The sequence below is a fragment of the Arachis duranensis genome, chromosome 2, assembly GCF_000817695.3.
Source record: "Arachis duranensis cultivar V14167 chromosome 2, aradu.V14167.gnm2.J7QH, whole genome shotgun sequence".
NCBI lineage: Eukaryota > Viridiplantae > Streptophyta > Magnoliopsida > Fabales > Fabaceae > Arachis > Arachis duranensis.
Window position 1 is genome coordinate 9,988,727 of NC_029773.3, and position 13,844 is coordinate 10,002,570.

A 13,844-nucleotide genomic window follows, 5' to 3' on the forward strand; every position below is an offset into this window, starting at 1 on the left:
TCAAGGCGTATTGGAGCGTGATGTAGCCGTGATCGGTGACGTGGACATTGGTGCTGCAGTCGTCCACCGTCTTGTAGTTGTTGAAAGCTTGTTCAACTTCAGAAAAGAATTTCTTCTCAAAGACGATCCACGTTCCAAGGGTGAACGCAATTGTTGTTCTGTAGTGATACGGACTCGACCCGCTCTTACCCACTCCGGGGCAGCATAGCCAATTTACCCATGAAGAAGGACTGGTCGTCTGAAAGCTTTGGTTTCGCCGCCCTTATTTCACAAGTAGATCTGGCCGCCTTTCTGCCCATTGCGTTGCACCCGAAGCCGATGCCACAATCGGCGAGCTTCTGCCATTTTGTTGACTAGTTTGGGTCACACCGCCAATAGTCGTCGACGTAATTTTCGGTGAGACAAGCGAATGATTGGTCTTTTGAGAGAAGCTCCCTTCTTGAAAGTGAAGCATTGACATTATTGCAAAATGCGAGGATTTAATTCCATCCAATACATGAAAAAAAAGTTGAATTTTTTAGTGTTTGGATTACGAGAAAGCAGCTAAATATTAAGTTTTTATAAATGAAATTCTAGTTTAGCATAACAATGACAATCTTGTTCATGTGTTGAGGTTGAATTGAAAAAGGGCTTATCTTTGAACTTGATGAACGACACTGCAATGGAGTTTGACTAGAATTTGAAGATTTAAAACAGCTCTCAAAACGGCGCTGTTTTGGGAGAACAAGGACCTAGTTGTCCTCTATTTTTTTTAAGGAGATCACACTTTAGCATTGTAACAGACACATAGCTCCGTTATAAATACGTGGGTGATAGTTCAACCATCTCTGTTTGTTTTAGGAGAGACAAATAGATGGAGGGACGTATGTGTCTGCCATTTACAAATATCAAAAATGTATTTATAATTAAAATTTGTGAAGAATCTATTTGTCAAAATTTTAAAAGGTCAGAAATCTATTTGTATTTTTTCTTTTAAAATGTAAAGCTCATGGATGGAATCTTTAATAATGAAAGATGTCGACAAAATAATAAAATCACCATTACAAATAACTTAAAATCGAAGCCATATAAGCATAAATGTGTAACACAAGATATAGCTATGACTGTTCTTCTCTTATTTTAGTATTCAACTCTGTCTTTTTTTTTTCCTTCGATCCCCTCGTCATCCTCAACTTGTGTTGTTGTCTTGTTCTGCGTGGACAAACCAAAAAGCCAATAGTCAAGAATAGAGATGGCAAAAAAATCCTCCAAAATGAATATTTATAGGAATCATTTGGAACTGAGGATTAAATGAAGACCTGTCAAATATTTATATGGACAAGAACTTGCTCCCGCAAATAAATGAAAATGAAGATGGAAGGATAGGTATTCGCCTCATGGAAACCCGTCAAGTCAATGCGAACGTAAAATTATTAGAGTATCATAAAAAATTATATTATTTTATTATATTAAAAAAATATTTTTATGTTATTCTTTTAAAATTATTATTTTTTATAATAAATATGTTATATATTTTTAGTGTATAAGTTAGATTATGTTAAATTGTGTTAGATTCATATTTAATTGTGTTGAATTGACTTATTATGTTATGTTATTTTTCTTAAATCTTTTTTAAAAGATTTTAAATATAATATCTATGAATATTCGCAGATACTCATTTTTTTGTGTGAAATAATTAAATAGAGACCTATCATAAAAATATTACGAAATCAAAAATATTTTTTTAAATGAGAATAAAAAGTAGAAAGAAAATACTCATTTTCACATATATTCATTGTCATCTTTAATCAAGTATCAATCGTCCCTAATAAAAAGATCTCTATTAGTAAAATTTAGTGGGACAAGATTGATATGGAATGAAAACTAATGATAAACAAGAAGATAAGAATTAAAATAGAAAAAGTTGAATTGAAATTAAAAATAGAAAATAAAAGTATGGGTTAAAATTGAATACAAAGAGAATCATGTTGTTTTCTATTTAATTTCTTGATGCAATAAAAAAGAAACTCCTTAACCTAGTTTGAGAATTGAATTGAAGGGGTTTTACTCAATTTTCTACCAAATTTTCTGATGTAATATAATAAGAGAGAGTCACTCAATCTTACTTGTTCATACCATGATTTCATCATAAAATTAAAAAGTACTTTAGCACTCCTTTAATCACTCTCAATATCGACTATTATAGTTTATAAGATATTTATAATCTATTATTAGATTAAAATAAAAAAAAATTTAAGCTACTAACATAAAGTTCAATATAATAACTAAATAAATAAAATTAAAATACATCAAATTAAATTAAATATTATAAATATAAATTAATAACATTTAAATAAAATTTAAACTCTTTTCTATAACAAATATTTAAATCACGTATCAAAAACTCTAATTAAAAAAAAAGTACTCTTCTATAACACACATTTTTAAGATTTATAATTAGAATCTTCTATATGATATATAATCAATTTGAATTGATCGAATGGTCAGCTTATTTGTCAATGTTAAAAAATTAAATTCCGTTTTATACATATAGCAATTTATTAATCAACAACAAATTCTTAAATAGAACTCAATCTTTGACCTGTTAAACTAAAAAATACTGTAAACAAAAAAAATAATAAATATACATTTCGTTAGTATAATTAATTCACTTAATTGTGTTTTTGTTTGGATTTTTCTCTTTGTATTTTGGAATCCAATACTTATTTATCAAAAAAAAAAGAAATATTTTTAACTATTAATTTAGACACTATCTTTAATATATACTTTGTAATTTATATATAAAATAATCGAGAATTATTGTAATAAACTAAACTAACGGATGCAAAAGAAGAGGAGGGGGAGGGAGGATAATGGGCCAGGGATCCCCTATATATATTGGGTGGCATTTAGTAATTATTTTTAGTGTCTCCTACTAATTGAATCAATTTTTATAAAAGTTATTCAACCTGATTGAAATAAAACAAAAGGAATTTTTCCTTCTTCTCTCTCAATCACAAGCTTTCTCAATCACCATTGTGAGCCACCAATGAGAGGTGGTTATGTTAGGGGAGGACACTCCCGTTCCCATGAACCCCCAAAATCATCGAGACGCAATCGAAAACAACGCTCAACTAAGAAGGTAAGGAAAGATGGTGAAGGTATTGACTTTTCTGGAGACATGTCACTAGTTCCAAGAGAAGAAGATTGGATGGTGGTAGAAAGGGAAGGTTACTCCAGTGAGGAGCAGCCATCCAAACGCTCCTTCAGTGAGGCGGTGAAAGGAGGGCAAGAAGCCAGTAGCCATAGAAGAAAAAGAGAGTTCAGAATCACTAGCTGAGTCTGATGACGAGGAAGGGGAATGCTTGCATCCCAAGATCCGTGTTGAGAAGGTAAATGGTATCTTTAACTTTGTTGTTAATGAAGCTGCAATGAAGAGCTTAAGGAAGCTCTGGTGGAAAACACTCATTGTTAAGCTCCTGGAAAGAAGGATATCCTTGCCGGTGCTTACTAGGAGGCTTGAGGCAATGTGGGGGAAAGAGGAAAGCATTGAAGTCATTGACATAGGGAATGAGTTTTCATTGTCAAATTCTTCTCTCAAGAGGATCTTGACTACACTCTCACTGAGGGGCCGTGGAAGATATTTGACCACTATCTCACTCTGAGATTTTAGAAGCCAGACTTTAACCCAACAGAGGATACCATTGACACGGTGGCGGCGTGGATAAGGTTGCCCGGCCTTGCTATCGAATATTATGAAGATAAAATGCTGAAGAAGATCAGAAATATAATCGGAAGAACACTGAAAGTGGACACTAACACAGCTGACAAGTGTCAAGGAAGGTTTGCGATGTTGTGCGTTGAGCTAGACCTTTCACAACCACTGATCTCCCAATACTCCATCAATGGAGTCCGTTACTTGGTTGAGTACGAGGGCATACACAATATATGCTTCTCTTGTGGGATTATGGGGCATGAAAAAGTAAACTGTTCAGCTAAGAAAACTAAAGAGAACGTTGGCCAGAAAGTCACAGAAGAGGTACAGGAAGAAGGAGAAGTTCAGGCGAATGGAAGAGGAGGAGACAAAAATGGAAGGGATAAAACAGGAAATGCCAATCTCGACAAGGACAAAAGCGTCATGGACAGACCAGAAGAGCCCTTTGGACCATGGATGGTCGTACGAAGGGAGATGCGTGGCAGAAATACGAAAAAAGGGGGAGACATAGGCACGAGTAGTGGGGTGAATGGAGGCGAGGTAAGGAAAGGAAATGTAGCAATTGCTGGTACGAGGTTTGCTATCCTCGATGATTTGAACAATAACGACCCCAAAGCCAATCACGAAGGCACAGGGAATGTCCCCAATAATACGACATGCACCCTGGCTTTTGCATCTATAATGGCAAAAGAAAAGAGAACCAAGCATCCAAAAGTAATGATAAAGCCTATAACCAAAAAAGCCCAATAATAATCATTTTAGCCCAACCAAAGTCCAATGCCAATGTAGGCTAAGCAACCCAACCAGTTTTTAACTCCAGCAACCCACCAGACCAAACTAAGCACCCACAAAAAGAAAAAACCTTGACTCAAATAAAAAACATAGACCAAGCACCCCACAACCATACCAGTGACCCAAACATGAAGAATCCGGCAAAGAATATCCCAAACCTTAGTCCCAATGATGCCCCAAAGTCGCAAAACTCCGAACCTACCTTGAATTCACAAGATACACAAATGGAAGAGTCATTTGTCCCTGAAACAGGGCAAGTTGATGAAGCAATAGATGAGAGCCATGAGCCAAAGCCACCAGACATGAACACCATTGATACAAAGATAATGGTTGAGGCTGCTCTTCTCTACAAAGCCAGGGGTGAGAGAGCTGGCATGGTGGAGGAGAACCAAAATCAATGGTTAGAGAATGGAGAGGGAAGTGGCCCAGTAAAGGAAGGAGAAGAGGGCGAGAAAACCATGGAAGTGGAAGTGCCTCACCGGAAGGATGCTGCAACTATGGAGCAATGAAACCATCCTTTCTTTTCTTTAGATCTCATGATTATTTTCTCATGAAACTGTAGAATGGCAACGAGCCAGTCCTTCACTCGCACCCTCAAGGAATATATGAGAATGCATAAACCGGATCTGGTCATTCTTCAAGAAACGAGGAGTAGCAGAGATACTGCACGTCGCACTATTGATAGAAGTGGGTTTGCTTTCAGTCATGTGCAAGAGGCCAACGGTTTTAGTGGGGGAATTTGGATTCTTTGGAATGATCCAAATATCTTTGTTAAAGTGGTTAGATCTTATACGCAATTTATACACATGGAGGTAACTCAAGAAAACAACCATAACTGGATGCTAACGGCAATCTATGCGAGTCCACAAGAAAAGACTAGAAGGAGTTTATGGTCAGAGCTGAGAACTATAGCGACAGGTATGTCCAAAGCCTGGCTCCTTGTAGGGGATTTCAATGAGATTATGTATGCCTCAAAAAGGAAGGGTGGGGGACGTACAGACTTAAATGCTTGCGCAAAATTTAAAAAATGGATAGATGATCACTGTTTGATAGATTTGGGTTACATTGGGTCCAAATTTACTTGAAAGGGCCCTGTTTTGAAAGGAATGGAACGTGTTTTTAAAAGGTTAGATAGGGCGATGTGTAATGTTGACTGGAGAACTAAGTTTGAGGAGGCAAAAGTTGACATGTTAACTCGAATACGCTCGGATCACCATCCCCTTCTTGTTACTCTAAATCTCCAATTAGCAAGTAAGTACGAGAGACCCTTCCGCTATGAAATAATGTGGATTACACACCCTGTGTAAATGAAAACTGTTAGACAGAACTGGAATTACGAGGAGAGCCTTGATAATACTCTCACAACCCTGTCTAGCAATCTCTCTAGGTGGAACAAGAAAGTCTTTGGCCATGTTGGAAGGATGAAGAGAAGACTTATCAATCGCATTGGAGGCATACAGAGGGCTCAGGAAAATGGTAAGAATCATTTTCTTGAAAGGTTAGAACGTCAACTTCATAAAGAACTGGCAGATATCCTTGATAGAGAAGAAATTTTGTGGTTACAAAAGTCGAGGAAGAAGTGGATTACTCAGAGAGACCGTAACACCCGCTACTATCATACAAGAACCATTATTTATAGGAGGAAGAATAAGATTCTTAAGCTACGGAATAATGAAGGGACTTGGGTGGAAGACCAAGAAGAGTTGGCAAACTTAGCCATTAATTTTTTCACTCACTTGTACCAAGAACAAGGTGATACAACACAACTCCAATCCTCTAGATCCTACCCAATGATTCAAGAGGATGTAAAATAGAATATGGATGTGATGCCCACTATGGAGAGATTAAAGATGCTTTCTTTAGGATTGGGTTCCTCAAAGCACCTGGGTTGGATGGCTTCCTAACCATTTTCTAGAAAGAGAACTAGGATGTTATAGGGGAGAGCATTATCAATCATGTTAAAAGTTGTTGGAAAGAGCCAAGTAAAATTAAAAGTCACAATAAAGTCTTAATCACTCTTATTCTGAAGGTAACAAGGCCAGAATTCATCACTCAATTTTGCCCAATCGCTTTATGCAATGTTAGCTATAAAGGACTGTCCAGGATTTTGGTGGATAGATTTAAACCAGCCTTAATTGATAGAATTGCTCCTCATTAGGCAAGCTTTGTTCCAGGGCGAAAGGTACAAGATAACATTTTGATTGCTAAAGAAACATCTCATGTGTTGAAGAGGATGAAAGGGCGAAAGGATTATATGGCTATTAAAGTGGATTTTGTGGAGGCGTATGATAGACTTAATTGGTCATTTCTCAAATCTTGCCTGGTGGAATTTGGGGTCCATGAGAAACTGGTTAGTATTAGTATGATGAGTGTGACTTCTATTACCTACAATGTGCTTTGGAACGGTGGAAAGACAAAAGAGTTCAATCCTGAGAGGGGAATTAGGCAAGGTGACCCGATCTTTTCGTATCTATTTGTTATAGCGATGGATAAGCTCTCACAACTCATTGAGGAAAGTGTGGAGGCTAATGTTTGGAAACCAATGTGAGTTGGAAGGTTTGGGCCAATGATCTCACGTCTTCTATTCACAAATGACTTGCTCATCTTTATGGAGGCTGATCTTGATCAACTAAAAAATGCTATCTCTATCTTGAATGTCTTATGTCCTAATCAAGAAGAATCCATACGTCACAGATGTCCTAATCAAGAAGAATCCACCTTACATGTGCTGAGAAAATGCCCGTGCGCAGCGCTTGTTTAGGATAAGTTATTACAGCCGAGTACTCTTGTTACTTTCTTTACGGTCGATTTTAAGAGCTGGCTAAATTTAAATCTCACAAATGGCATAGGTCGCGGTAGTTCGACTGCTTGGACTGATATTTTCATGACGACTTGCTAATGGCTTTGGAAATGGAGAAACAAAGAAATACATGAACCTACTTTCAGCAAATCTACAAATGATGGATGCATTTCGATTATAATAGAGAGTGCAAGGAGGATAGAGGAGGCCTTCAAGAAGAGCAGATTTGTAGAAGTAAAGCGAGATCCAGTCATCTCAGCTACAGCGTGGGTACCCCCCCAACTGGGATGGGTGAAACTGAATATTGATGGCTTAGTTCAAGAAATTAGCAAGCAAGCAAGTTGTGGAGGGCTAATCAGAACTAGTAAGGGGAAATGGGTCGGAGGTTTCAGGGCGAATCTGGACTATTGCCAAGCCACCCAAGCAAAGCTCTGGGGAGTTCATTATGGTTTACAGACAGCATGAAGTTTAGGGATAAGAAGGGTTATAGTAGAGTTGGATTCTCTGAATGCAATCATGTGCATTAAGAGAAATCCTAATGACTGTCATGGCCATAGTCCTATAATCCGAAAGATAACAAAGTGGATGAAGCAACGTTGGGAGATTATATTTAAACATGTTTATAGAGAGGCAAATCGGTGTGCAGACTGGTTAGCTAGAAGCATTGAGAGTCAATTAACAGGTTATAGTTTTATAGACTTGCCTCTTTTAAATCTGCAGAGCTTGCTTAATGATGATTTAACGGGAGCCCTTATCTCCCGTATGGTCTTTACGTAGTTTTTTGCTTTTGGACTATTGCCCTATACCATTACCAAAAAAAAAAAAAAATCATTTTTTCAAATCTATTAATAATGAAATTTTTTTTAGATATTTGGATTTTAATTAAAAATTCCTTTGAAAAAAGTCGAATAGGGAATATCAATATTTATAATCACAAATCAATATCACTTAGCCAACTTTTTAGATGTATATTTTTTCTAATTATATATACTAATACACAAAATTATAAAAAATTTGAGAGGCATGTTATAAATTTTAAGTTGTACATGTAATATTGAACTATTGAATTCTGGAATTATTTTAATATTTATGTTTTAATATTTTAGATGAATGTATTTTTCACTTTAAATTTTGAGAAACTCTTTTTCCTCATAGTTTGCATAATTAGAAACTTCAAGTGAAATAAAAATTATCGATTTAAAGATGAAAATCTCCGCTCTAAAAATTGTGAAGAACCAAATTGAATTTTATATGAATATGTAGATTATAAAGACTTTAAATGAAAATTTGGTTGAAACTGCATTATGAGTCAATCACATTAAAATGTTTATTATATGAATATAATAGTTATACTCAGAACTAAAAGCAATTACAATAGTAGTTGATTACATGCCTAAATATGAGAGTATTTTTTTATTGTCAGCTTTTAAATTATTTTTAATTTAAAAAAGAGGTTATTTATTTAATATTCCATTTTACTCAAATATAATAACAATAGTTACTATTATTTATTTCATTCTTTATTTCTAAAAAAAATCCCGTCATTCTCAAAACCTTTTTTTTCTATTTTCATTTGTATTCTTCCCCCAAAACCCTAATATGGTTCTTGTAATACAGTAATAAAGTTTATGTCATATTAAGCAAACACTATTAAGAAATTCACAATAATAAATATTTTGATGTTACCAGAAAAAGTAATTATAGGGTAAGCCTAAATATCAGTTTTTTAAATTACACAAAGTATTTCAAATTCTAACAATGCAACAAATTTATTTGTAGTTTATCACTCTTCAAATTGGATACGCAATTAGAAATCAATGTACAAATCATAGTCTTCTAATATTTTCTTCTTTTTGTTTTTAGGGGTATACTTGCAAGATTTTTCCATTATATCGAAGAAAGCAAAATTAAACATGAACAGTAGTGTCATGGATGAACTTATAACATTTACAGTATGATAAGCCTGATTTAACGGATGAGGGTGACAAACCCTATAAATTCAAAGATGATACTTTTCAGTCCATTGATGAGATTGAGGAGCAATGGCGCCGTACTAATGTTGAATCTTCTGCTGATAAAGAAGACAAAAAAGGTCACCAAAAATTTGACAAGGTAATGTATTTTATGATAGTGATAATGATGATGGAATTTCAATTGTGAGGAGCAAATATAAAATTACATATATAATGCGCAAAAGGATCATTTTTGGGAACTAGAAAATATGACTACATGCATGAAAAGTATTTTAGGCACCACTTTATGAGAAGAGAAAAGAGAAAAGAGAAAAGAGGTAAGGTATTTAATGTTATTGAAATTTAAAACTCTTTTTTTTTTTCAATAAAAAGTTTTATCTTTCGTATTCTTAAAGTGGAATTTTAAGATGTTCGATACCAACACTCTGATTTTGATGTTCCTTTTTAAATTTAACTGAAATACAAAAAATTATTCGATATAGAAGTGGGCAAGTGGCTGCTAATTGCTTCTAGTTTGGTTAAAAATTTAGGTGATGTTACATGACCAAGCCATTTTAGTATCAAATAGGTCCAATAGTTTATTTGCACAATAAAAATCAGTTGAAAAAAAAAAGAGACACATTATCACTATCATTAGTTGAGCTTGTTTACAAAAATAACTTTTTACCTAGCATTCTATAAAAATTTTACTTTTTTTTCTTTTTTTGGGATAACTATATATTATTCAAAGTAGTGTAACACATTAACTGCGCGAAAAATGGTGTGAAAGAAATGGTGGTGAAATTGCTGAATAGTGGTAACCCATTATCAATGAGGGCAATCCACGAAAAAAGCTCAAAGGGGAAGAACATAGTGCTAGTGGCATTAGAGAACAGGCAAACTAGCATAGTTGAGGAGTTGAAGAAATTCAGTGCATGGGATAACATGATACAATCAGTGGATGATGAAGGTAATAATGCACTGCATTTGGCAGCCATGTACGGAGTACGGACACACAGCTATACCTTGGTATGTCTCTAGTGCTGCCATGCAAATGCACTGGTATGTCTCTGGATTCTTGCACTTAAATATTAAAATTGTGAAAATTTGTCTGATGTATGAATTTAGAGAAAAAGTTGTCAATAAACCCGATTCTAGTTGTAATTTGTAGAGTTTGCCATGTATTCCTCTGCAATTTTGACAACTTAGCTTTAGGAATTGTAGACACACCTTTATTACTTTGGATTTGAATCTTCTAAATTTTGAATTTGTACTTTAGAAAATAAAGTGTGATCTTCTATCCTTGAATAATTTATCTCTCATATTTATTTTTGATCCCACCTATGATATAAATGGTAAGAGATAACATTTTACCCTCTAAAGTAAAATTCAAAATTTAAAGAATCCAAACTTTATCTAAGCTTAATTATTGTGAAACCACTCTTGTAGGTAGTGTTTGGTTTCAAATATTGGAACTGAGAATTTGGATTCAGCATTGTGTTTTGCTGTTAGGATTAGAGTTTCAACACAATTTTAATCCCTTCAATACATCCAAAAAATAGAGATATAAAAAATTAAAATTTTTTAGAACAAAAACTAAAATTTTAACAATATTTTCTTTAATAATTAAAGATATTTTAGTAAATATTCTTATTTTATTTTTATATTTATCTTGAACCAAATATGATATTACGACATAACACAATCTGTGCATTTTATGCCAAACTTAATATAAAGACTTAATTTAAGAGTAAAGTATCGTTTTTGTCCTCAACATTTGGGATAAGTCTAGAGTTGTTCCTAACGTTTCAATCGTCCTATTTAAGTCCCTAACATTTCAAAATTGACTCAAAGTTGTCCTGCCGTTAAGGATCCGTTAACAGAATTGACAGCGAGACAAAATTGAGACAATTTTAAAACGTTAGGGACTTAAATAAGACAAAAACGTTAGGGACAAAAACGATACATAAAAATAAATTTTAATTTAATTTTATCTTTCAATAATATTAATTTTTTACTGTACATAGTATTCAATTATTTTTTAATTACCTCTAAATAAATTACACTTAATCACATTACTTTTATCTAAATAAATTTATTCTACAAATATTTCATGATAACTAAGAATCTTTAAGAGTAAAATTATAAAAAAAATTAATTTATTTAAAACAAAAAAATATAATTAAATATAATTTATTTAGATGTGATTAAAAAATAATCGAATAAAAACGATACTTTACTCCTTAATTTAATTTGAATCTCTATCTCCGTTCCAAACGCAATTATAGTATTCATGTAGTGCTACGAAGTACTAACCTTTTTAATAGCTTTCTTCCTATTCCATGCATTTTTAATTTGAAAAAGCAGTATGTGAAAGAGAAATTGTACCGACAAGCCTAATTTTCAAAGACAACAACAAAGGTGAGATCTCAGGTGAGAACTTCATCGAAAGCCACAAGGAACTTGTGCGTAAAGGCAGTGAATGGCTAAGAAACACGGCGGAGTCTTGCTCTGTGATGGCGTCACTCATAGCAGGCGTTTCCTTCGCCACATCAAGCAATATATCCGGCAGCAACAACAATAACGATATGCCAAACCTAGAAGGACAACTGTCATTTGACACATTTGCCATGTCGTCATTGGTTGCGCTTTGCTTCTCCATCTCGGCGCTGATCGTATTGCTTTCCATCCTCACATCAAGGCAACAACCAAAAGATTATTCGAGATTTGGTTTGCCACTGAAGCTCCTTTGCGGGTTGTGCTCCCTCTTCTTGTCCATATTTTTCATGCTCATCTTTTTGTGCCTTTTATCTCTTTGTTCTCCAAGATCGGATACATGATGTGATGTTTGTCACCTATGCCGCAACCTGTGTGCCTGCTTTTTTTTTGCCATCATACACAGTTCTCATTATCTCGGGATCTCGTTTTAGCCATTCCTCGCAAGGTTCCAAGGCGAGAAGAAATATAATTGTTACATCTTCCATGACCAAAAAATAAAAAAATTGGTACATCTTCTATTTTATCTAATTAGTAATTACGGAGTGTCTTAACACGTGTGTTGTAGTCTAAGTGTGACTTTGTAAGTTTTACATCTACGAACACTAAAATGCGTTCAGCACAATGCGCGAACCATAAATTAATAATAATATATAATAAATAAAAAATGACTATATTTTGTAAAATTAAATTAAATAAGTGTAAACTAAAGTTAAATTTAAAAGTTGTTTTGTTTAAAATAATTTGTAGTACAAAAGATTTGGATATTAGAGTTATATAAAATGATATTTTTATTTGGTAATTTGATTTTTGCGTTTGTTTTAGTTGATAGACTTAGTCTATTGTTAGAATTGTTGCTTTCTTCTTTTTATGTAGGTTCTTTGAAAGCATGTTTTTCATAAATTGTTGAGTTGTATACACTTTCTATTATGTTGTTTGTTCCATCTTTGCATATATATTTTTCTTTCGAAGATGTGTTTTAAATTTGTATGGTTTTCTTTTTCTTAATCTCTTGATGTAGTTTTTTAGTATTTTTCTTTGACCTACTCTATCAGACAATGCCTCAAGTGATGCAAATTCAAAATAGTCTTGGAAAATGTTCAAAATTGGATATTTAATTTCTTTCACAACAGTTATGAGTAAAAAATTTGCTTTCATTGTACCTTTAATTGGCCTATACAAATCATTTGCATCTTCTATTTTTAAAATTTTTTTGTAGTATAGACTTTTCCTTCTTTCAACAAATGTTTGAATTTGTTCATCATATTTCTCTTCACAATTATATGAAGATGTGTTCCCTGCCGTGTTAGTAAATCATAGTTAATAATTAGTTAAAAAAAACAATGAATAGCATATTATAAAAAGTATAATTTTAACGATATTAAAATACAATTATATATAAAATATTATAAAATAATATAAAATGTATAAAAAGCAAAAATAATTAAAGTATTTTTTTCGTAAATTCAATTTAAAAATATAATAAATATATTTGTTTTGTACATTTTTATCTAATATAATAATTTCTACGCAAAGAGACTCTTTTTCATTTGTGAGTGTTAATGTATTCTATAGATGAACCATGCGAACTTTGATAAACCAATTGCCTTTTTGTTTGGTGATATTGTCCAAAGAATGATGCTCCATTGAATAAGTTTGAGATGTATAATTTGAAAATAAACTTTTTGTGCTAAATTTGATGTCATTTGAAAGAATAGTGATAAGAGACTTTATATAAGTAGTTCAAATAGTACTGAGCTCCAAACCCTTAAATGGAACTCAGTACCGCGACAGATTAGTCCTTGACCTGCCGAGTTAGAGGATACCGTAGGAAACCAAAAAATATTATTATTACATTTATAATATGAATGTTTATTATATTCAATGAGTTATTTATAGAAATTAATAAATTAATTATTAGAGTTATAAATTTATTGTATTATTTATAACGGTGTGATATAATAAATATAGGGATATAGATTCAATGTTTTTGTAAGTTACAACTTACAAATTTGATTATAAATTTTTTTTTGCTGATTTGAAAATAATAGTTGATTTGACAAAAATAGAATGGCTGATTCTAATATTTTGCTGATATTGCTGACGTCGT